Genomic DNA, 22,450 nt, shown 5'->3' on the forward strand with positions numbered 1-22,450 from the left:
TCAGTTCTCACCTCTAAGTATATTTATGTATGTTGTAAGAAAGTGGTACAATTTATTCTTTTGCATGTAGCTGTCCAGTTTTCCCAACACCATTTTTTGAGGAGACTCTTTTTCCCACTGGATATTCTTTCCTGCTTTGTGGAAGATTAAATGATCATAGAATTGTGGGTTTATTTCTGGGCTCTCTCTTCTCTTCTATTGATTTATATGTCTATTTTGTGCCAGTAACATACTGTTTTAATCACTATACCAATGTTGTTGGTATTTTGATAGGGGTTGCAATAAATCTGTAGATTGCTTTGGGTAGTATGAACATTTCACCAGTATTGGTTCTTCCATTTCGGGTATGTGGACTATCCTGCCATTTGTGTTATCTTCAATTTCTTTCATCAATGTTTTATCGTTTTTAGAGTACAGGTCTTCTACCTCCTTGGTTAAGTATGTTTCTAGGTATTTTTTTCTTTTGGTACAATTGTAAATGGGGTTTTCTTAATTTCTATTTCTGCAACTTCATTAGTGTATAGAAATAAAACATATTTCTATTTATTAATTTTGTATCCTGTGACTTTACTGAACTCATTTATCAGTTCTAGTCAGTTTTTGATGGAATATTCAAAGATTTCTGTATATGTCATCTGCATATAGTGAAAGTTTATTTTTTTTACCAATTTGGATGCCTTTTATTTTTCTTTTCTGATTGCTATGGCTAGGACTTCCAGTAGCATGTTGAATAAAAGTGGTGAGAGTGGACATCCTTATCTTGTTCCTGATCCTAGAGGAAAAACTCTTTATCACCATTGAGTATGATCATAGCTGTGGGTTTTTCAGATAAGGTATTTATTATGATGAGTTATGTTTAACAGAGATAATATATTTTGTTGAGAGTTTTTATCATGGATGAATGCTACACTTTGTCAAATGCTTTTTCTACATCTATTGAGGTGATCATGTGGTTTTTATCCTTCATTTATGTGATGTTATGAGCCTGATTTGTGAATATTGACCCACCCTTGGATTCCTGGAACAAATCCCATTTGATTATGGTGCATGGTTTTTCTAATGTATTGTTGAATTTGGTTTACTAATGTTTTATTGAAGATTTTTGCATCTATGTCCATCAGAAATCTTGGCCAGACTAATCAAGAAAAAAGAGAGGATTCAAATAAATAAAACAAAAAGAAAAGAGAAGAAAAATTGACATCACTGAAAACAAGTAATTATAAGGGTATATTAAATACCAACATATGGATAAATGGAAAAAATCCTAGAAACAATCTTCCAAAACTGAATCAGAAAGAAAAAGAAAATTTGAACAGACTTGTTACTACTAATTAAATTTAATTGGTAATCAAAAAACTCCCAGCAAACAAAAACCCAGGACCAAATGACTTCACAGGTGAATTCTATCAAACATTTAAGAAAGAGTTAATACCTACTCTTCTCAACCTATTCCAAAAAAAAAAAAAAAAAAAAAAAAGGAAGAGGAAGGAGAGCTACTAAATATCTTCTACGAGGCCAGCATTACCCCAACACCAAAACCAGACAAAGACACTATTAAAAAAAACAGCCAATAGTCCTCAGCATAAAGCACAAAGGTCCAGGACAGCAATGTAGAAATGCTGCTCATGGTATACACACCATGCAATAGGAAAACATAGTAGTTTTTAGTCCTATACCAAAACCCAGTAAGCCAGGAAATCAAATGTAAAAAAACCTGGACACTTATTTTATTTAAATACCTGAGTCTGAATTACATAGAGGTGGCAGAATAAGCAATTGTTCAGATGCAGGTGACCAATGGCTGATTTTGGCTTCCTAAGTCAGTCACTGTGCAAGAGAAATTCTGATGTTGAGCTTTGCCAAGAGTGGTCAACCTCTGGCTCCTGGCTCCTGTAACTGGAAGGGCCCCAAATACTGAATAAGACAGAAATGATGACTACATTGGACACTTCTATTAGCTTTTTATTTACACGAACTTTCATAGAACCAGGATATTCACATATAAAAATGGAAATGGATATTGATCCCAAGCCGGGTAAGTTCTTTCTATAGTATTTCTGTTATCCATACATTAAGGCATGGCAATACCAAAGTGCGGCAAACAGGTTCCAGTTGCCTGCTGTCTTAGCTTACCCTTCCTCAGCAGCAGCAGATAGTGAGACAAGGACACAGATACAGGTAGTTTATTTGGGTAGTGATCTTCAGGAAATACCAGTATAGTGAGATGAGACAGGAAAGGAAAGGAAGCTAATAGTGCATTATCAAGCCAGTCACCACCAGGGAACTCTGAAGTTAAAGGAATCTCAACTCAGGTTATGCAGAGATTGCCCAGCTTAAATATTTCCACTGTGAACACTCATTGGCTGACAGTAACCCTTGGCATGAATGCCACAATATATCCAAACTTTTGTAATGGGCTATTCAGCCGACTATGTTCCCCTGTTACCAGCAAGTATTGAAGGTATGTCTTAGAAATGAGCAATATAGGACCATTCCATGTGTATAAAAGGAATGAATAAAACAGATTGGGTGATCATGGAAATAGGAAGTTAAAGGCAGTCTCTCTCGTATGGTAGACAGAAATACTGAAAATCAAAGTTATTTCTTTCCTCAGGAGGAAGACATTGTTCCAAGAGGTGACTTACGGACTTTCGCTGGGGTAAAGAGGCTTTCCTAATACTACTCCTCAAAAAAATTTAACTGAAAGCGTGTTTTCTCTGAAAACACAGTTCCATGAAAAGCCACCTAGGCTCTCTTACTGAAAACCAAGCTGCCATCTCAGATCCCCAATACATTTGGGATAATTTAGAACTGTTATACTTCTCAAAATAATGGCAGAATAGCTATGGCCTAAAGAAGACTTCTAACTCCAGTGTAGGACATCTTTCAATATTCCATAAGAACTGTTACTTGAAGGTTCTTCTAGCTTGTCAACCTTGAGACTATTTCCCTTTTTGAACCTCTTAGTGGTCAGTAACTGTGGTGAGTTCAGAAATGGGAAGGTATCAATGAGGTCAATCTGGTTACGTGGAAAATGTATTTTTAATAATTATTTTGGTCTTAAAATTTTTTCTTAAACTATGACGCTATGCTTCATGTAGAACAACTTGAATATAAATAGATTCCAGTACTTTAAGACTGTTCTCTGATTTCTAGGGAATATATGTAATAGAATTTTATCCTAGTATATGGAATTTAATGAAGGTCAGTAGAGCTTCATTGTTAAGGCATCCTAAAGTGTTGATATGAATCTGTGTATTAAGTCCTCCAGATATTCATATACAATGAGATAATTTATCAAGACATTTACCAAATTAGGTAGCAAAACCTAGGGCAGATAATGAGGAATCAAAGAGGGCAAAATGAAATATTCAACTTCCATTTCAGAACCAGAAAATACCAGAGCAGAATGCATATAAAGGAGTTCATGTATGATGGTGTTGGGACACTCACTGGACGTTAAAGTAAGTCTGAGAAAATTATCAGTTTTTTTTTATTGAGATATCTTGACATATAATATTGTATTGGTAGGTGTACAACATAATGACTTATATATATAAATTACTACAATAAGTTAACATTCACCACAACATAAAGTTACAAATTGTTTTCTTATGAGAACTTTTGATATCAATGCCTTTAACTAATTTCAAATATATAACAAAGTATTGTTAAATATAATCACCATGCTGTACATTATAACCCAGGACTTAAGTATCTAAAAACTGGAAGTATGTATGTTTTGACTCCCTTCACCTACCACTGGCAACCATCAATCTGTTCCTGGGTATCTATGATGCTAGCTTTTATGTTTTTTTTAATGTTTATTTATTTTTGAGAGAGAGAGCACAAACTGGGGAGGGCAGAGAGAGGGAGACAAAGGATCCCAAGCGGGCTTCATGCTGACAGCAGAGAGCCCAATGTGGGGCTCTAACTCATGAATGTGAGATCATGACCTGAGCCTAAGTCAGTTGCTTAACTGACTGAGCCACCTAGGTGCTCCTGTTTTTATGCTTTTTAGATTCCACATATAAGTGAGATCACATATTGACTGTTGGCCATCTATATGGGTTCTTTAAAAATGGGCAGAGGGGGGCACCTGGGTGGCTCAGTCAGTTAAGTGTCCAACTTCAGCTCAGGTCATGATCTCACAGTTCGTGAGATCAAGCCCTTCATGAGGCTTTGCCAACAGCTCAGAGCCTAGAGCCTGCTTCAGATTCCATGTCTCCTTTTCTCTCTGCCCTCCCCCCGCTTGTGCTCTGTCTCTCTCTCAAAAATAAGCAAATATCTAAAAAAAAATTGTTTAAATGGGCAGAAGAAGTAAATAGACATTTTTCTAATCTATTTGTGGTGTTCTTGCTGTTGAGATGTATATGAGTTTCTTATATATTTTAGATATAAACCCCTTATTTGCTACCTGGTTACAAATGCTTCTCCCATGTGGTAGGCTGCCTTTTTTGTCATTGATGGTTTCTTTATTGTGCAGAGGCTTTTCAGTTTGATGTAGTTCCACTTGTATCTTTGCTCTTGTGGTCATATGCAAAACATCATGGTCTGATTTGTCTGGTCATGTTTTCTTCTAGAAGTTTATGGTTTCAAGCATTAATGTCAAGTCAAATCTATTGTGAGTTCATTATTGTGTATGGTGTAAGATAGTGGTCCAGGTTCTTTTGTCTGTGTGTACCCAGTTTTTCTAGCACCATTTCTTTTTTGTTGTATTTTGAGTTTTTGTTTGTTTTTGTTTTTGAGAGGGAGGAGGGGCAGAGGGAGAGGAAGAGAGAATCTTAAGAGGCTCCACACCCAGCATGGAGCCCAACACAGGACTCAATCTCATGACTGTTTAACCAGTTGAGCCACCCAGGCATCCCCCAACACCATTTTTTTAATGTTTGTTTATTTTGAGAGAGAGAGAGAGAGCGCACGCACACGCACACATGTGAACACATGAGGAGGGGAGGGGAAGAGAGAGAATCTCAGTGTGCTCTGTACTGTCAGCCCAGAGCCTGACTCAGGGCTTGCCCTCACAAACCATGAGATCATGACCTGAAGTGAAATCAAGAGTCAGATGTTCAATTGACCGAGCCACCCAGGTGCCTCAACACCATTTCTTTCTTTTTTTGATTAAAAAAATTAATATTTATTTTTGGGACAGAGAGCACAAGTGGGGGAGGGGCAGAGCTAGAGGGAGACACAGGATCTGATGCAGGCTCCAGGCTCTGCGGTCTCAGCACAGAGACTGACAAGGAGCTTGAACTTGGGAACAGAGTGATCATCAGATCAGTCAGAAGCTTAACCAACTGAGCCACCCAGGCATGCCCCCCCACCTTGTTTTTAAATTTTTAATGGTAGAATTACACATACATTTTTTATTTCTTCTTTAAACCATTTAGTGTTTTCCAATTTCCCTATAATAGCTTAAAATTTTATAATCTGAACAAAAAACACAATTCGCAGACCACATGATACTCTATGTGGAAGACCCAACAGACTCCACCAACAGTCTGCTAGAACTGATGCATGAATTCAGCAAAGTTGCAGGGTACAAAATCAGTGTACAGCAATCGGTTGCATTTTTATACACCAATAAGCAACAGAGAAATAAAGAAACTGATCCCATTGACAATTGCACCAAGAACCATAAAATACCTACGAATAAACCTAACCAAAGATGTAAAAGATTTGTATGCTGAAAACTTTAGAAAGCTTATGAAGGAAACTGAAGAAGACACAAAGAAATGGAAAAACATTCTATGCTCTATGTGTCTGTTTCTATGGCCATACCACACTGTTTTGATTACTATAGCTTATAATTTGAAATCAGGAAGTGTGAGGCCTCCAGATTTGTTGTTTTTCAAAATTTCTTTGACTCTTTGGGTGTTTTGTGGTCCTACAAATTTTAGGATTATTTCATTGGAAATTTGATAGGGATTGTACTGAATTTGTATTTTGCTTTGGGTAGAAGAGACATTTTAACAATATCAATTCTTCCAACTCATGAGCATGGAATGTTTTTCTCTTTATTTGTGTGTTCAATTCTTTTCATAAGTGTCTTATAGTTTTCAATGTTCAAGTCTAACCTTGGTAAAATTTATTCCTAATGATTTTATTCTATTTGATGCAAATATGAATGGGATTATTTTCTCATTTTTTATTTCTCATAGGTTATTAGTGTGTAGATTTTTTTTTTAAATATTCATTTTGTATACTAAACCTTAATGGGGAGTGTCTGGGTAGCTCAGTTAATTAAGAATCCAACTCTTGGTTTCAGCTCAAGTCCTAATCTCATGGTTCGTGAGACTGAGACTTGCATCAAGCTCTGTGCTGACAACATGGAGCCTGCTTGGGAGTCTCGCTCTGCCCTTCCCCCTGCTCATGCTCTCTTTTTCAAAAATTAAAAAAAAATAAAATAAAACTTAACTGGATTTATCAGTTCTACTAGTTTTTAGTGGATCATGAGGGTTTTATCAATTGTGAATACAGACAATCGTGCTCCCTTCTCAATTCAGATGCCTTCACCTCCTATCCCAAGTTGATCTGGCTAAGACATTTAGTACTATATTGCATAAGAGTGGCAAGAATGAGCATTTTTGTCTTGCTCCTGATCTTTGAGACAAACTTTCAGCTTTTCACCATTGAATATAACATTAGCTGTGGGAATGCCATATATAGTCTTTATTATGTTGCGAATTTTTATCATGGATGAATGTTGAATTTTGTAAAATGCTTTTTATGCATCTTTTGAGATGGTCATGCAACATTAATCCTTCATTCTGTTAATGGAGTATCATGTTGATTGATTTGTAGAGGTTTAAGCATCCTTGCTTCTTGGAATAAATCCCACTTAATTAGGGTGTATGATACCTTTAATGTGCTACTGAAATCAGTTTGCTAATATTTTGTTGAGATTTTTTGTATCCATGTTCATCAGGGATATTGGATTGGAGGTTTGTTTTGTTTTGTTTTTCTGGTAGTGTGATTAGTTAGGATATCAAGGTGATGCTGGTCACATAAAAGAGGAAGGAAATCTTCCAAACTCATCTTATTTTTTGGAGGGGCTTAAGAAGGATTGGTAGTAAATTTTTTAATGTTAGCCAGATTTCACCAGTGAAGCCATCTGGTCCTGGACTTTGTTGGAAGATTTTTGACTACTGATTCAGTCTCTTTAATAGTAGTCTGTTCAGACTTTTTATTTCTTTGACTCTGTCTTGGCAGGTTGTATGTTCCTAGGATTTCATAAATTTCTCTAGGGTGTTCAATTTGTTGGTGTATAATTGTTCATAGTATTCTCTCATGATCCTTTGTTTTTGTGTGCCTTTGTTTTGTCTTCTGTTTTCTCTCTGTGAGTATAACTAAATGTTCATTTTGTTTATCTTTTTGTTTTTAAATAACAATTAGGGTATCTGGGTGGCTCAATCAGTTAGGCATATGACTCTTAATTCCAGCTCGGGTCATGATTTCACAGTTCATAAGTGAGAACAAGCCCTATGTCTGGCTCTGCACTTACAGAGTGGATCCTGCTTAGGATTCTTTCTCCTTCTCTCTCTGCCCCTCTTCCCTGCTTGTGCTCTTTTATTCTCTCTCAAAATAAATAAACATTTAAGAAATTAAAAATAAAAAATACCAATGAAACCAAGAGTGGGGTTTTTAAATTGTCTCTTTAGTCTCGTTCATTTATTTCCACCCTTATTTTTATTTACCTCCTTTTACTAACTTTGAGTTTAGTTTCTTCTTTTATAGTTCGTAAAAGTTTGGTTGTTTGAGATCATTTACATTCATTGCTATGAATTTCTCTCTTAGAACTGCCTTTGCACATCACATGTGCCCCCCTTAATACCCATCATTTATTTAATCCATCCCCCCACTAACCTCCTGTCCAATAACCCTCAGTTTTTTCTCTCTAGTTAAGAGTCTGTTTTCTGGTTTGCTTCTCTCCCCCACCCCATGTTCCTCTGTTTTGCTTCTTAAATTCTACATGAGTGAAATCATACATTCATCTTTCTCTGACAGACTTATTTCACTTAGCAGAATACACTCTAGTTACATCCACGTGTTGCAAATGGCAAGATTTCATTTTTTTGATCACCAATATTCCATTTGTGTGTGTGTGTGTATATATATGTATGTCGGTCAGTCAATGGACACTTGGGCTCTTTCCATAATTTGGCTATTGATAACGCTGCTATAAACATTGGGGTGCATGTGCCTTTCTAAATCAGTATTTTTGTATCCTTTGGGTGAATCCCTAGTAGTGCAGTTGATGGATTGTAGGGTAGTTCTATTTTCAACTTTTTGATGAGCCTCCATATTGGTTTCCACAGTGACTACACTAGTTTGCATTTCCAACCAACAGTGCACCTATTGTTTCTTGTGTTACTGATTTTTGATTTGCATTTATTTTCCTAATGAACATTTTTTCATGTGTCTGTTGGTCATCTAGATGTCTTCCTTTAAGAAATGTCCATGTCTTCTGCTCATTTTTTAATTGGATTGTGCTTTGGGTGTTGAGTTGAATAAGCTCTTTATATAGTTTGGATACTAGTCTTCTATCAGATATGTCATTTGCAAATATATCCTCCCATTCCATAGATTGCCTTTTAGTTTTGTTTACTTCACTGTGCAGAGGCTTTTTATTTTTATGTAATCACAACAGTTGCTTTTATTTCCCTTGCCACAGGAGACATATCTACAAAGAAGTTCCTAAATTGTGACCACTTTCTTATAGTATTCACAAAAATAAATTCAAAATTGATTAAAGACCTAAATGTGAGACTTGAAACCATAAAAGTCCTAGAAGAGAACACAAGCAGTAACTCATTTGACATTGGTGAACATCTTTGTACTATTATTTTCAATTCTTTATCAGGTTCATTTATCTCCATTAAAGTTTACTTTTTGGAGACTTTATTCTTCTCATTTGAAACATATTCTTTTTTCTTCTTTTTTCTTAATGCCTATCAAGAGATGTGACCTCTGTATGGAAGCCCCAAAAGCTGGGGTGCCAGGTGTGTGCACAAGCTCCTTTCCTGAGGTTCCTGCAGCCATCCAGAGGAAGAGTGTGAATAGACACCTGCTAGCATCCAACATCTCTGGAGAGCACTGCATTCATCCCTTAAGGTTGTGTTAAAGGCTGAAACCTGAGAGACAGTCATCCAATTTGAGATAAGCAATAGGCTGCTTTCATGGAAAGACTGGGAATCTCTGTTTGTTGCTACTACACTGTGCCCATGGGTATGCCTAATTAAGGCCTGTTTTTTTTTTGTTTCTTACAGTCCTGTGACGTGTGAATGTAAAACCTACTGGCCACCAGATCTAGGCTAACAAGGTATGTCCCACTGGTGGAAGCCACAAAAACTGAGGCAGCCAACATGTACACAAGCTCTTTTTTAATAGATACTGGAGCAAGACAGAGGGAGAGCACAAAGGTGATGCCTGCTGACCTCCCTGGTCTCTGAAAAGTATTGCTGTTGGCCCCTAAATATGTGTGAACCTAGAAGCCTGCTCCTGAGGCTGAAGCTTTTAAGACAAACAAATAGGACTCCTTTGTAGAAAGGCTAGGCACATATCAGTGTGCTGCCTTTGTGCTGGGTGATGGTGATGTTTGTTCTTGAAGGACTCATGAAGGCTTACCATGACTGTCTTTTCAGTCACAGGAGCCATCATAGCTTGATGTTTGGGCAACCCATGTCTCAAATGACAATTTTAAAAATTGGAGAACCAGATGTGGGATCCAAACCCTTTACTCCTCAGGGTGAAGCTGAGAGTTGTGAATTACCTCAAGATTATGTGTTGTCATGCCAGAGATGGGGTTTGTGATAAGCATGTGTCTCTGCTTCTCCTACACATGTGGATGTGTTTTGTTTTCCTTGTTCACCCAATGTGTAGGAGTTGCTCAGCTAGCTTCTGAATTACTTTCAGAGGGAATTGTTCTGTAAGTAGCTGTTGAGGTATATTCAGGAGCTTTTGAACTGGAACCTTAAACATTATCAGATTTAATCATTGCTACTGTAAATCTGTGATCTACTGACCCATGGGCCTTTGGAATCTACCATGGACATTGATTCTATACCATATATTTCATTAGAAAACTTACGTTTTCACCGAGGTGCCTAGGACATTGTGTACATTCAACTTCTCTCTGTAACTTCATCAAAGTACAGAAACATCATTTTCTGCAGAAAAACATTCAGAATACATAGGCAAATAGCTGGATATGGTGAAACATTTAATATTGATACGGGGCCACTTGTTTGTGATTAGAGGGTGAACGTTTAGCCCTTCAGCATGAAAACCACATGTACCCAGGTAAATGATCTGCATTGCATAGGAAATCTGATCTAGAGGTAATCATGGAGGAGTGCCAGTAATTTCTTATTGAAGATTGCAAAGTATATTAGACTTTTTGAAATAAGATAGTTCTAAATGAAAATATTTCTTTGGATGTCTCTGTAATATATACATCTGAAGTTCTGTATATTCCTATTCATGGTTTTCCTTGTCTGCTAAACAAATAGAGCCTGACTCCACTGAAGAACAAAGGACTGAACTGGAAAAGCCGATGCAGCTATACAGCAGTCATTGAATATAGAAAACGAAAGAGTAAGTGAACTGCCATAATAGAACAGTTTTCAGGCATTTTTCTCCCTGTGGTATCCCTGTCTCTTCTAGCTTGGGAAGATATTACAAAACTCTAGGGAAGGTGAGAAAATCGCTTTAAGGGAACAAAGGAATCCTCAGGGTGGTTACATACTAGACTAAAAAGTATAAGAGCAAGTGAATGAAGACAGGCAGAAATGGTCAAAAACGGATGCAACAAAATGTTCATGTGAAAAAATATTGCCTGAATGCATTGCAGTCACAGTAAGGATTGGATCACGTGTAATTCCCAGTTAACTGTCACTTTACATAGTGTAAATAATCTGGAACATTAAAAGTATGGGATTGATATTTAAAAAGATGACTTCCAAGCCACAGATAACTTGTATTGGAATCTCCTACAAGCGTGATGCTGGGCCCAGTAAAGCCACAGTGGTGTAAGAATAGGCAGGGGTCCTCAGGTTAGCCTACAATGCCCGTACTTGTTAAACTCAGGCGAGACATTTTTCTTCCTGTTGCAAATAGGATTACAGTCTGTGGGTCATCAATCACACAGTGGCTACAGCAATCCAAATAGTCCAAACAGGAGTTGCATTTAGAGGTGGGAATGACTGAGAAATGGGAATCTGTTGTTGCCCTTTGAGAAGACAGAAGTGATTTAATTTGTGGGCAGTATATAAACATCCACTTATATTTATGTTAAATGAATAGCTCACAGAATTTGTTTCTTATTTATGAAAAAAATCAATGGAACCATATTTCCAGCCCAGCAATTAAATAATTCTTTTTTTAATGTTTATTCGTTTTTCAGAGAGGGAGACAAGAGATCCAAAGCAGGCTCTGGACTGACAGCAGAGAGCCTTACGTGGAGCTCAAACTCATGAACCATGAAATCACGACGTAAGCCAAAATTGGACACATAACACACTGTGCCACCCAGGCACCCCAGGATAATTCTGAATAATTTATGTGTATTCCTTCTTTGTTTAGCTCTTCTATAACTACATCATGATCTTAGTTAATTTTTTCAAATTTCTTTTGTCTCTAAAACCTGGGGACATATGTTTTATTCACAAATGAACAACTATTAATGGACAAACACCACTAGAAAATCTTAGAACACCACAGTCCTGAAGATGACCACATTGGAAAAGTAAGAGGAGCAGCTATATACTAGCTGCCTTGCCCCTCCCCCAGACCCAGCACACCAAGAGCTCTCCCCTGAACCTATGGTTCCTCCGGTGGGAAAAGAGAGACCAGAGTGAACACCCAGTGCCTTCACCTTGTACAACCAGATTACTTAACCACAGCATATAAGAAGCTACATAGCCTAACCTACAGTGGCACTGACCTACAGAGAACACAGCTGATGGCTTTTTCCATCTGGACAGGGTATTATTGAATGCATACTTTCCTGAGTCAGGTCCCCAAACAATGAGAAGTATAAACCTTGATGCCATGCCAGCACAGGAAAGTAAATTTATAGCCCCACATGCAGCTGAATATAGTACCTAGTCTCCACCACCCAAGAAGCCTGACCAGAGAACCAGGCAATCAAGGAGCCTGGTCTAGAATCTCATTTGGACAGTGAAAAAAGCCAGGAATCCAATTCAAGTGTTCTCAGACCCTGAGAGCAAGGCTAATCTTGCCCAAGGATGTTACCAACTGACACATCCAGAACTCTAAGCCAAGAGGATGGATAAAGGACTGCCTCTTCCAAAGTGAATGTGTAAACTATGGAAAAGAAGATTGCTTATTCAAATATTCATATACCTACATTAGGAATAATGGGTCACAAAATAATCAGGTAAACATTACACTACCAAAGAAAACAAACCCCAATAACTATAAACTATCAAAGAATTCAAAATAATCCTCTTACGTTTAGTGAACTATACAAAAAACACAGACAACTACAGGAAATTAGGAAAGTAATACATAAGCAAAATGAGAAGATCAACAAATAAAAAAACACCAGAAACCTTAGAGCTGAAAAATACAATTGCTGAACTGAAGAATTTGATAGAGTTTCAACATCAGACTCAACCTTACAGAAGCTAGAATTAGTGAGATAGAATATAGGACATTTGAAATTATTCAGTCAGAAGAACAAAAAGAAAAAATGGAAAAGGGGATGAAAGCTAACAAGACTATGAGACACAATCAAAGGAAACAAATCCATCTCATAGGAATTCCAGAAATAGAAGATAAAAAGGACAAAAAGTGAATTTAAAACAATAGCTGGACTCTTGCCAAAAATGGAAAGAGAAATGAATATCCACATCCATAAGGCCCAGGCAGATTTCTCAATAGAAACTTTCCAGACTAGGAGAGAGAAGGTACTGACATATTCAAACTACTGAGAGAAAAAAGCCTGTCAACCAAGAATTCTATAACTGTAAAAACCTTCCTTCAGAAATAAATAAGCAATAATGGGTTTCCTGAGCAAACAAAAGCAGAGGGAATTCCTTAGGATCAGACATGCCCTACAAGAAATGAAGGCAGTTCTCTGAGTTGAGAGAAAAAGATGCTAATTAACATCATGAAAGCATAAGAAGGTAGTGCAAACAATCAGAAGGAAGTTCACTTACTACTCTACACTAAAAGTTAATTATTTTAGTTATGGTTATTTTGTTAATATATTATGGACAAGAAATATAAAATTATGCAAACTATAATATCAATAATGGAAAGTGTGAGGGGAAGAGAAGTAATAGTTTAAAGTTTCGGAATGCTGTCAAAGTTAGGTTATTATTGGTTAAAATAGGGTATTTAGATTTTATGTAAGCTTCATGGTAACAAGGAAAAACCCTGTAGTAATCACACAGAAGAACATGATAAAGAAGTCAAAGCATACTAACAAAAGACATCAAAACACACACACAAAAGCAGAATAAGAGACAAGAAACAATCTACAAAGAGCCAGAAAAAAATTTACAAAATGGCAATAACTCCTTACCTGTGAATAATTCCTTTGTATAGGAGAGCTTTTTTTATTCAACAATACAATGTGTACAAGATATATATTTTTTTGCCTTAAAGACACACACTATGATTGAAGGAATGGATACCATTAGGCTGATGCCAAAGACAAGGGTAGTTCAAGGGAAACAAATATGACAGGTCAATAGCCCTGATAAAGGTAGATTTTAAAAATTATCAAAACTAACAAACTGAAGTCAAAACATTAAAAGCATAATTCACCATGTTCAAGTGACAGTTATCTGACAAGGATGCAAATAAACCAATGTGATACAGCACACTAATAGAAAATCCTGTGATCACCTCGAGATGAAAAACAGCCTTTTATAAAATTCAACATCATCAAAATTGTTAATAAATTAAGTATAGAAGGAACATACCTCAATGTAGGAAATGCCATATCTGACAAGCCCACAGCTAACATCATACTCAGTGGTGAAAAGTTAAAAGTTTTTCCTGTATCAGGAATAAATGTTTACTTCTACTCCTGTTTAACGTAGTACTGGAAGAACAAATCAAAGCAATCAGAAAAAAAAAAAAAGACATAAGAATTGGAATGTAGAAGTAAAATTGTCTGTATTTACAGATGGACTAATGTTACATATAGAAAATCCTAAAAATATTAGCCCCAAATTTTTAGATCCTATCAACAAATGAAATTTACAGTATACAAAAATAACATACAAAAATCAGTTACATGTCTATACATTAACAAATTATCTGAAAAAGAAATCAATCCCACTTACAATAGCATCAAATAACAACAAAATGCTAATAAATCTAACCAAGGAGGTGAAAGAGCTCTGCTACAAGATGCTGATTTTAAAAAACTGAGAATGACACAAATAAATGGAGAGGTATCTCATGTTCATGGACTGGAAAATATTAAAATGTCCATACTATCCAAAGCCATCTATAGATTTAATGAAATCCCTATCAAGATTCCAATGTATTTTTTTAACTAAAGTAGAAAAAAAAAAACCTAAACTTTATGAGACCATAAAAGATCTGGAATAGTCAAAGCAGTCCTGAGAAAGAAAGCAGGATGCCATACACTTCCTGATTTCAAGTTATAAAGCTTTAGTAATCAAAACAGTACGTTAGTGGCATAAAAAGAGACCAATTAAGAGCAACAGAATTGAGAGCCCATAAACCCATGTATATATATGCTCAACTAATATTTAACAAGGGAGCCAAGGGGCGCCTGGGTGGCTCAGTCCGTTAAGCGTCCGACTTTCACTCAGATCACGATCTCGCGGTCTGTGAGTTCGAGACCCGCGTCGGGCTCTGGGCTCAGAGCCTGGAGCCTGCTTCTGATTCTGTGTCTCCCTCTCTCTCTGCCCCTCCCCCGTTCATGCTCTGTCTCTCTCTGTCTAAAAATAAATAAACGTTAAAAAAAAAAAATAAGGGAGCCAAATAATACTAAATGAAGAGAAAATAGTCCCTTCAATAAATGATGCTGGAAAAGTTGAATATATAAAATAATGAAATTAGACCCCTATCTTAAACCACTCACAAAAATTAACTCAAAATTAAAGACTTAAATGTAAGTCCTGAAACCACAAAACTTTTAGAAGAAAACATGAAAAAATCTCCTTGACCTGGGTCTTGGACATGATTTCTTAGATTAGATTAAGGTACAAGCAACAGTATCAAATATAAATAAATAGGACTACATAAAGCTAAAAAGCTTCTGCACAGTCATAGAAATGATAAATAAAATGAAAAACCCACAGACTGGGAAATATTTGCAAAGCTTACATCTTTTTTTGTTTTGGGTGTAGAATTTGGTAACTCATCACTTACATATAACACCCAGTGTTCATCACAAGTACCCTGTTTAATCCCCATCACCTATTTAACCATCCTCCCACCCACTCCCTCTCCAATAACCCTCAGATTGTTCTCTATAGTTAAGAGTGTGTTTCCTGGGTTGCCTCTCTTTTTTTTTTTCCCCAATCTTCATCATTTTTGTTGCTTAAATTCCACATATAAGTGGAATCATGGGATATTTATTTATTTATTTTTGCTTAGCATAATACATTCTATTTCCATGCATGTTGTTGCAAATGGCAAGATTTCATTCTTCTTAATGGCTGAAAAATATTCTATTGTATATTTACCACCTCTTCCTTGTCCATTCATCAGCTGATGAAATTTGAGCTCTTTCCATAATTTGGCTACTGTTGATAATGCTGCTATGAACTTTAAATCAGTATTTTTGTATCCTTTGGGTAAGTACCTAGCAGTGCAATTGCTAGATTGTAGGGTAGTTCTATTTTTAACTTTTTGAGGAACCCGCATACTGTTTTGCACAATGTATGTACACCAGTTTGCATTCCCACCAACAGTGTAGGAATGTTCCCCTTTCCTGGCATCCTCACCAACACCTGTTGTTCCTTGTGTTGTTGATTTTAGCCTTCCTGCCAGGTGTGAGGTGATACCTCATTGGAGTTTTGATTTGTATGTCCCTGATGATCAGTTATTTTGAGCATATTTTCATGTGTCTTTTGGCCATCTGCATGTCTTCTTTGGAGAAATGTCTTATTCATGTCTTCTGCCTGTTTTTTAACTGGATTGTTTTTTTTGGGTGTTGAGTTTTATAAGTTCTTTATGTATTTTGGATAATAACCCTTTATCTGTTATATCATTTGCAAATATCTTCTCCCATTGTGTAGACTGCCATTTACTTTTGTTGATTGTTTGCTTTGCTCTGCAGAAGCTTTTTCTTTTGATGAAGTCCCAACAGTTGATTTTTGCTTTTGTTTTCCTTGCTTCTGGAGACCTATCCGGTAAGAAGTAGCTATATCTGATGTCAAAGAGGTTACTGCCTGTGTACTCTCTAGGATTTTAGGGGTTTCAGTCCTCACATTTAGGTCTTTCATCCATTTTGAATTTATTTTTGTGTATGGTGTAAGAAAGTGGTCCAGGTTTATTCTTTTGAATGTTACTGTCCAGTTTTCCCAACAACAAAAAAAGAAGCAAGCACTTTCTTAAGAATGCATGAATGAATGAATGAATGAATGAAATCCTGTGGGGGAAACTGAGTAGCTCAGTTGGTTAAGCATCTGACTCTTGATTACAGTTTAGGTCATGATCTCACAGTTCATGAGATCCAGCCTGGGGTCAGGTTCTGCACTTACAGCATGGAGACTGCTTAGAAGTATCTCTCTTCCTCTTCCCCTCCTCTGTTCTCAGTCTTCCTTTCTCAAAATAAATAAATGCTTTTAAAAATAAATATACTTTGAAAAATAATTAATGTTGTAAAAAAAATAAAAATTAGGGGTGCATAGGTAGCTCAGTTGGTTAAGCATCTGACTCTTGATTTCAGCTCAGGTTATGATCTGAATATTACTGAGTTAAAGCCCTGCATTCTCTCTCCCTCTCTCTCTCTCCGCACTTCCCATGCCCACATGCATTCACTCTCTCTCAAAATAAAACTTATAAAAGATTAATTGCCCATATAGTTGTCAGTTCATTTTTTGATTTTCTATTCTATTGATCTGTGTCTACTTCTTTGATCACTATAGCTTTGTAATATAACTTGAAGTCTAGAGTTTTAATGCCTCCAACTTTGCTTTTCTTTTTCAAGATTGCCTTGGCCATCAGGGTCTTTTGTTGTTCCATACACATTTTATGATTATTTATTCTAACTCTGTGAAAAATGCTGTTGCTATTTTTTTTAGTTTATTTTGAGAGAGAGAGTGCAATGAGCAAGGAAGGGGTAGAGCAAGAATCCCAAGCAGGCTCTGTGCTGTCAGCATAGGGCTTGATCCCACAAACCATGAGACCATGACCTGATCCAAGATCAAGAGTCCCACACTTAACTGACTGAGCCATCCAGGTGCTCCAAGAAAGCTGTTGATATTTTGATAGGGATTGCATTAAATGTGTTATGTTGCTTTGGGTAATGTAGACATTTTAACAGTGTTTGTTCCTCCAATCCATTAGCATGGACTGTCTTTCCATTTCCTTATATCCCCTTTAATTCCTTTCATCAGTGTTTTATAATTTTCTGAGTAAAGGTTTTTCACATCTTTGGTTAGATTAATTTCTAATTATATTATGGTTTTTGGCACAATTGAAAAGGTATTTATTCCTTAATTTCCCTTCCTGCTGCTTCACTATAGATGTATAGAAATTATAAAATCTATTTTATTTGGGAAAAATGTTTAAAGTTATCTTAACAAAGTTTTTCTTCTCTCTACTGGTAAGTATACTATAATGACATACAACCATTTGGAAATACTGTCTAAATTTTGGAGGCTCACATATGTGGAGGAAATGAAACCAATACCGACTGTGCATCAAAGAATATAAATAAAGAGTCGCTATGTGGCCAACCAGAGCTCAACTTCCCTGGGAATCTTCAGTTTTAGGAGCAGTAGGACTACTGACCTATCTAGTTTTGAAGAACAAAACTGCTTGGCTTCAAGTGCCAGGCAAGCTTATTCCAATCAACCATGGTGTATCCTATTAGCCATAAGTTAATTCACCATGGTTAAATATTGCTCAGTGCCTCTTATAATGGCCTTTTAAGTCAAAGTGCATCCTGTTCGGTTTTGTTTTTTTGATAATGAGGTCTGATTTACTTACGTTTTTATTTTCTAACTGCTACTTTAATATTCATTTGCATACAAGAATAACAAGCTTCCTTTAGTGTGTAATATCATTGGCTTAATCTCTACACACAAAATGATGCAGGATTTTGCAAAAGGGCAGATCTGTAACCTATTTAAACTAGGAAGGTACAGGTCCATTGTGTCCAGTTACTTGCCACAGCAAAACTTGGACTTTCAGGTGGCCACTTTAAACACCTGTTACTCAGAATCTAACCATATCTGGAAAACCTCCCTAAAATGAACATAATTCTCCCTGTGAACTCAGAATTCTTCCCCAAATCCACTACATTTTTTGCCAAGTTCCATTATCTTTCCTTAAAAGCTGAAATCTTTAATGTCTACTTATTAATGGGTAGAAACTTTTGGAAAGTGAAATACTATGTAAAGTACTACATGGGTCATCACCAGACTATTGTTGCCCTACCCCTCATCCGTACATTATTGTCTATCTGCATCCTTGTCCAGCCACAAGCATGGCTTCCCCTGGCTCTTCTGCCTACTGTCTTCACATGGGGGCAGTACTCAGGAGTTCATGGTCATCTCTCTGCACTTATATATTCTGTCTGAGGGGCTCTTTAGAGCGTCCACCTCCAAAAATAGCTTCACGAGTACCCCTTCCAGAGAATGGAAGATGGGAATTTATTCACTGACTCTTGCACTAGTAAAAGTTATCATTTGTGGATTTAACACCCCCTTTTCATTTGGGCTACTACTGTAATTGGGCTGAGTGGCATTCCAAAGTTCCAAGAAAAGAAAAGCTTAGAGATAAGACCATCACTTTAACCAGAAAGCCATAATCAAATCTGAGAACTGTTTACCACAGTTAAAATTGCTATCATTGTTAGAAAAAGGCGATAGCTCCCAGAACTCCAATAGAATCAGCTAATGAGGTGCTCTCTTTTACTCCTCAAACTAAAATAACCCTGATAATCAGTTGTTGAAATACCTACTATGGTACAGAATTTTGAGATTTCCCTGATTTTCCAGTTCTCAAGGAACAAAGGATCCAGCCACGTGGATTGGCTCATCCTTGTTATAGCTCCTGGTGGACACATGGACTCTTCTTCAGCTCATCCAATCCACTTGCTTCAGGCATCTATGCTAGTAAGTCACTTGTGCTAGAAGAGAGCACAAAGAGCTACTTGAAGATTGACTTCTAGCATGGTAGAATGAGAACTTTGGTGAACTCTCCCACAAAAACTATGAAAATAACTGGCACACCAACTAAAATCAGCCAGTTCTGAACCCTGGTAATTAATTAAGATATTGAACTGAAATCATCTATCCAGAGGAAATTGTGAATCTCAGTAAAATTGTGAATTTCTTTTTTAATTTTACCTTCTTAAATTTTTAACTTGGGTTATTCTCATTTCCCTCTCTAACCACCTCAGTTGGGCAGTAGCTATAAAACCCAACAGCCTCAAAGTTAATGACCTCTTTTGCAGATGCTTTAAATGCAACATCCCCATAGCACAACCAATATTTTGTTCCAACTTAAAGCTCTTTGGGAAATCTCTATTTCAAGTGTATTGTGTCAATTTGATTTTATCTCAGGGGAAAAAAGTCTCTAACCCTAGAGCATTACCAAAACAATATAATCTGCTGGAATATTGCACCTGCCTAAGATTGTGATTTTAGTTGCAGAAAATAAGAGCTTAGCCAGGAATTTGAGAGCAAAGTCTCAAAAACTAAAAAGCCAAAGAAACTTTTATGAAAGCCTGAGCTTATTCCTCAGGGTCTGTATGGTAAAGGAGAAGTTTCTCACCTCTGACCTTGAGATTATGTGAAAGGAGGAAATAAAACACTAAAAGTTGAAGACATGCCTTATCACGTAGATCCCCTGTAACATGTTGGAAGACATACAGGTAATTAATTTAAGATAATCTTCTGATCAGTTATTGGCTGATGACTAAATTATACTGATACGGAGATGACCATTAAGAAGCAAGATTTAAAAATAAGAATTAATTTCTGGTTCAAGATAGCAATGCACAAGGATCTCAAGGAACTCACCCCCACTCATGGACACACTAAATCTATAGCTATATTCAGAATAATTCTCTGCAAGTTTCCCAAAAAGTGGCTGAGGGACTTACATATCAGATCAATACAGGTAGGAGAGGATGAGACACAATCCCATACACCCCATTTCTTTTGTGACAACCTACAATAGGAAGGAAACTCAACTTCCAGCTCTTTCCTGAGGTGTTAGGCATTTGAACGCCATATCTGATATCTCAAAATTTAAGATCTATAACTGAAATATTGGCCCCCAAAACATTGAGCTTTGAAAGCCAATGGGGGTTTGCACCCATGAAACTAAGGCAATATTAAATGGAGAAGCAGTTCTTAAAGGGCTCTCATAGATTCACCATGGCTAACACACTATAGGTATTTACTAATACCCTATCCTCTGAGATACTGATTATTCTTAATACCTCCCAGTTATGAGTATGTGTAAGACCTAAGAAAGCTGCCTGGACAATAATAAAGTTTTGGGAGGCAATAATAACCTAGGACAGGGATAAACAAAAACTTTCATCTCCTATGAAGGCCATTACTTCAAGAGTAGGAAGGTGGCTCATTTACCTAATGCAACAAACCAGCTAATACAGAAAGGAAAATGATAAAATCTCTAAAAAGTCCTTAGTGAAATTGAGATAAATGATTTACCTGATAAAAAATTACATATTACAGTCATAATGATGTTACTGAGGTCAGGAGAACAATGCATGAACAAAGTGAGAATTTCAACATGAGACAGAAAATATAAGACAGTAACAAAGAGAAATCACAGAGTTGAAATCAGAATAAATCATCACACAAATACAATAGAGGGAGTCACAACAGACTAGATGAAGCAGAAAAAAGAATAAGTGAACTTGAAGACAAGCCAATGGAATTGATACATCAGAACAACAAAGAGTAATGAAAAAGAGTGAACATACCTTAAGACACTTATAGGACAACATAAAAAGAGAAGAGAGAGGAAAAAGTGGCAGAAAGCTTGTATGAAAAATAATGGCTAAAAAATGTCCCTAACTTAAGGAGGAAAATCACCCAGATCCAGAGAGAAATCTGAAGAAATCCACACAAAAGCACATATTCATTGTCAAAAGGTAAAAACAAGATGAGAATCTTAAAAGCAAAAGAAAGCAACCTATTACATACATAACCTATATGATTATTAGATTTTTTGCAGAAACTTTGCAATCCAGGAGGAAGTAGCACAATATATTCAAAGTGCTGAAATAAAGAACAAAAAACTTCCAATGAGAACAATCTACCTGTCAAAGTTGTCCTTCAGAATTGAAGGAGAATTGGCTTTTCAGACCAGCAAAATCTAAAGGAGTTTGTCACTAATAGATAGGATTTCCAATAAATGATAAAGAAAATTCTTTAAGCTGAAACAAAAATGGTCTAACTAGTAAAAGGAAAACATTAAAGTATAAATTCCATTGGTATAAATGTGTGTGTGCATATAAATTGAAGTAATCTAATTGATGAGGGTATGACAATCACTTATAAATCTATGAAAACTAAAGACAAAAGTAGTAAAAATAACTATAATGTGTTAATGGATACACAAGATAAAAATAGTACATCAGAAACATAAAACATGGGGTGGGGATAATAATATAGACCTTTATAATGCATTTTAATTTAAGTTATCACCTTAAACTGATTTTTAAAAATACAAGCTTTATGGTAACTACATGGCAAATCTATAGAAGATACAAAAAAGATAAAATGATCTAAGCATACCAGTACGGATAATCATCAAATCATCAGATCACTAAGAAGATGATAGCAAGGAAGAAGAATGAAGGAATTACAAAAAAAGAAAATGGTTAACAAAACAGTAATAAGTTTATTAGTAATTACTTTAAATATAGGGACTAAATTCTCCAATCAAAAGACACATGGCTAAGTGGGTTTAAACAAAAAGGGAAGATCAGTCTGTATGTTACCTACAAAAATCTCAAAATAGCTTGGGAAGTTGGCAGAATAGGAGGATCCTGAGCTCTCCCTGTCCCATGTTTACAACTAGACATCATCCACATCCAAGTTAATAAACCAGAGTGATCTGAAGACTGGCAGAACAAACTCCATAGCTAAATACAGTGAAGAAACAGCATCTAAAAGATTAGGAAGGTCAGAAAGGCAAAAGGAGGCTGCCCACAGGAGAGATGGAGCTGCACACAGGAAGGGCAAAACAGGCTCTCACATGGGGAAGAATAATACCCATAACA

The 22,450-nt window shown here is 36.4% G+C and overlaps 2 long non-coding RNA genes across 3 annotated transcripts in view; one reads left to right on the forward strand and one right to left on the reverse strand.

Moving 5' to 3' along the window:
• Positions 1–262: 262 nt before the first annotated feature.
• LOC128315952 (uncharacterized) lies at positions 263–11,555 on the forward strand. 2 transcript variants are annotated; one of them, XR_008299196.1, is made up of 5 exons: positions 263–2,659; positions 3,388–3,464; positions 8,960–9,114; positions 9,270–9,322; positions 11,405–11,555. It is a non-coding gene; the product is annotated as an uncharacterized LOC128315952 (long non-coding RNA). The 2 variants fall into 2 exon arrangements; XR_008299195.1 differs by having other exon boundaries at positions 263–3,464.
• A 2,399-nt stretch (positions 11,556–13,954) lies between these two features.
• The window catches only part of LOC128315953 (uncharacterized), a 358,710-nt gene continuing 350,214 nt past the window's right edge, over positions 13,955–22,450 (reverse strand). Inside the window, exons 7-8 of the long non-coding RNA XR_008299197.1 lie at positions 19,148–19,315; positions 13,955–14,077 (exon numbers count right to left, since the gene is read on the reverse strand). This is a non-coding gene — a long non-coding RNA (uncharacterized LOC128315953). The remainder of the gene's footprint in view (positions 14,078–19,147; positions 19,316–22,450) is intronic.

Source organism: Acinonyx jubatus, chromosome B3 (genome assembly GCF_027475565.1).
Source record: "Acinonyx jubatus isolate Ajub_Pintada_27869175 chromosome B3, VMU_Ajub_asm_v1.0, whole genome shotgun sequence".
NCBI classification, from domain to species: domain Eukaryota; kingdom Metazoa; phylum Chordata; class Mammalia; order Carnivora; family Felidae; genus Acinonyx; species Acinonyx jubatus.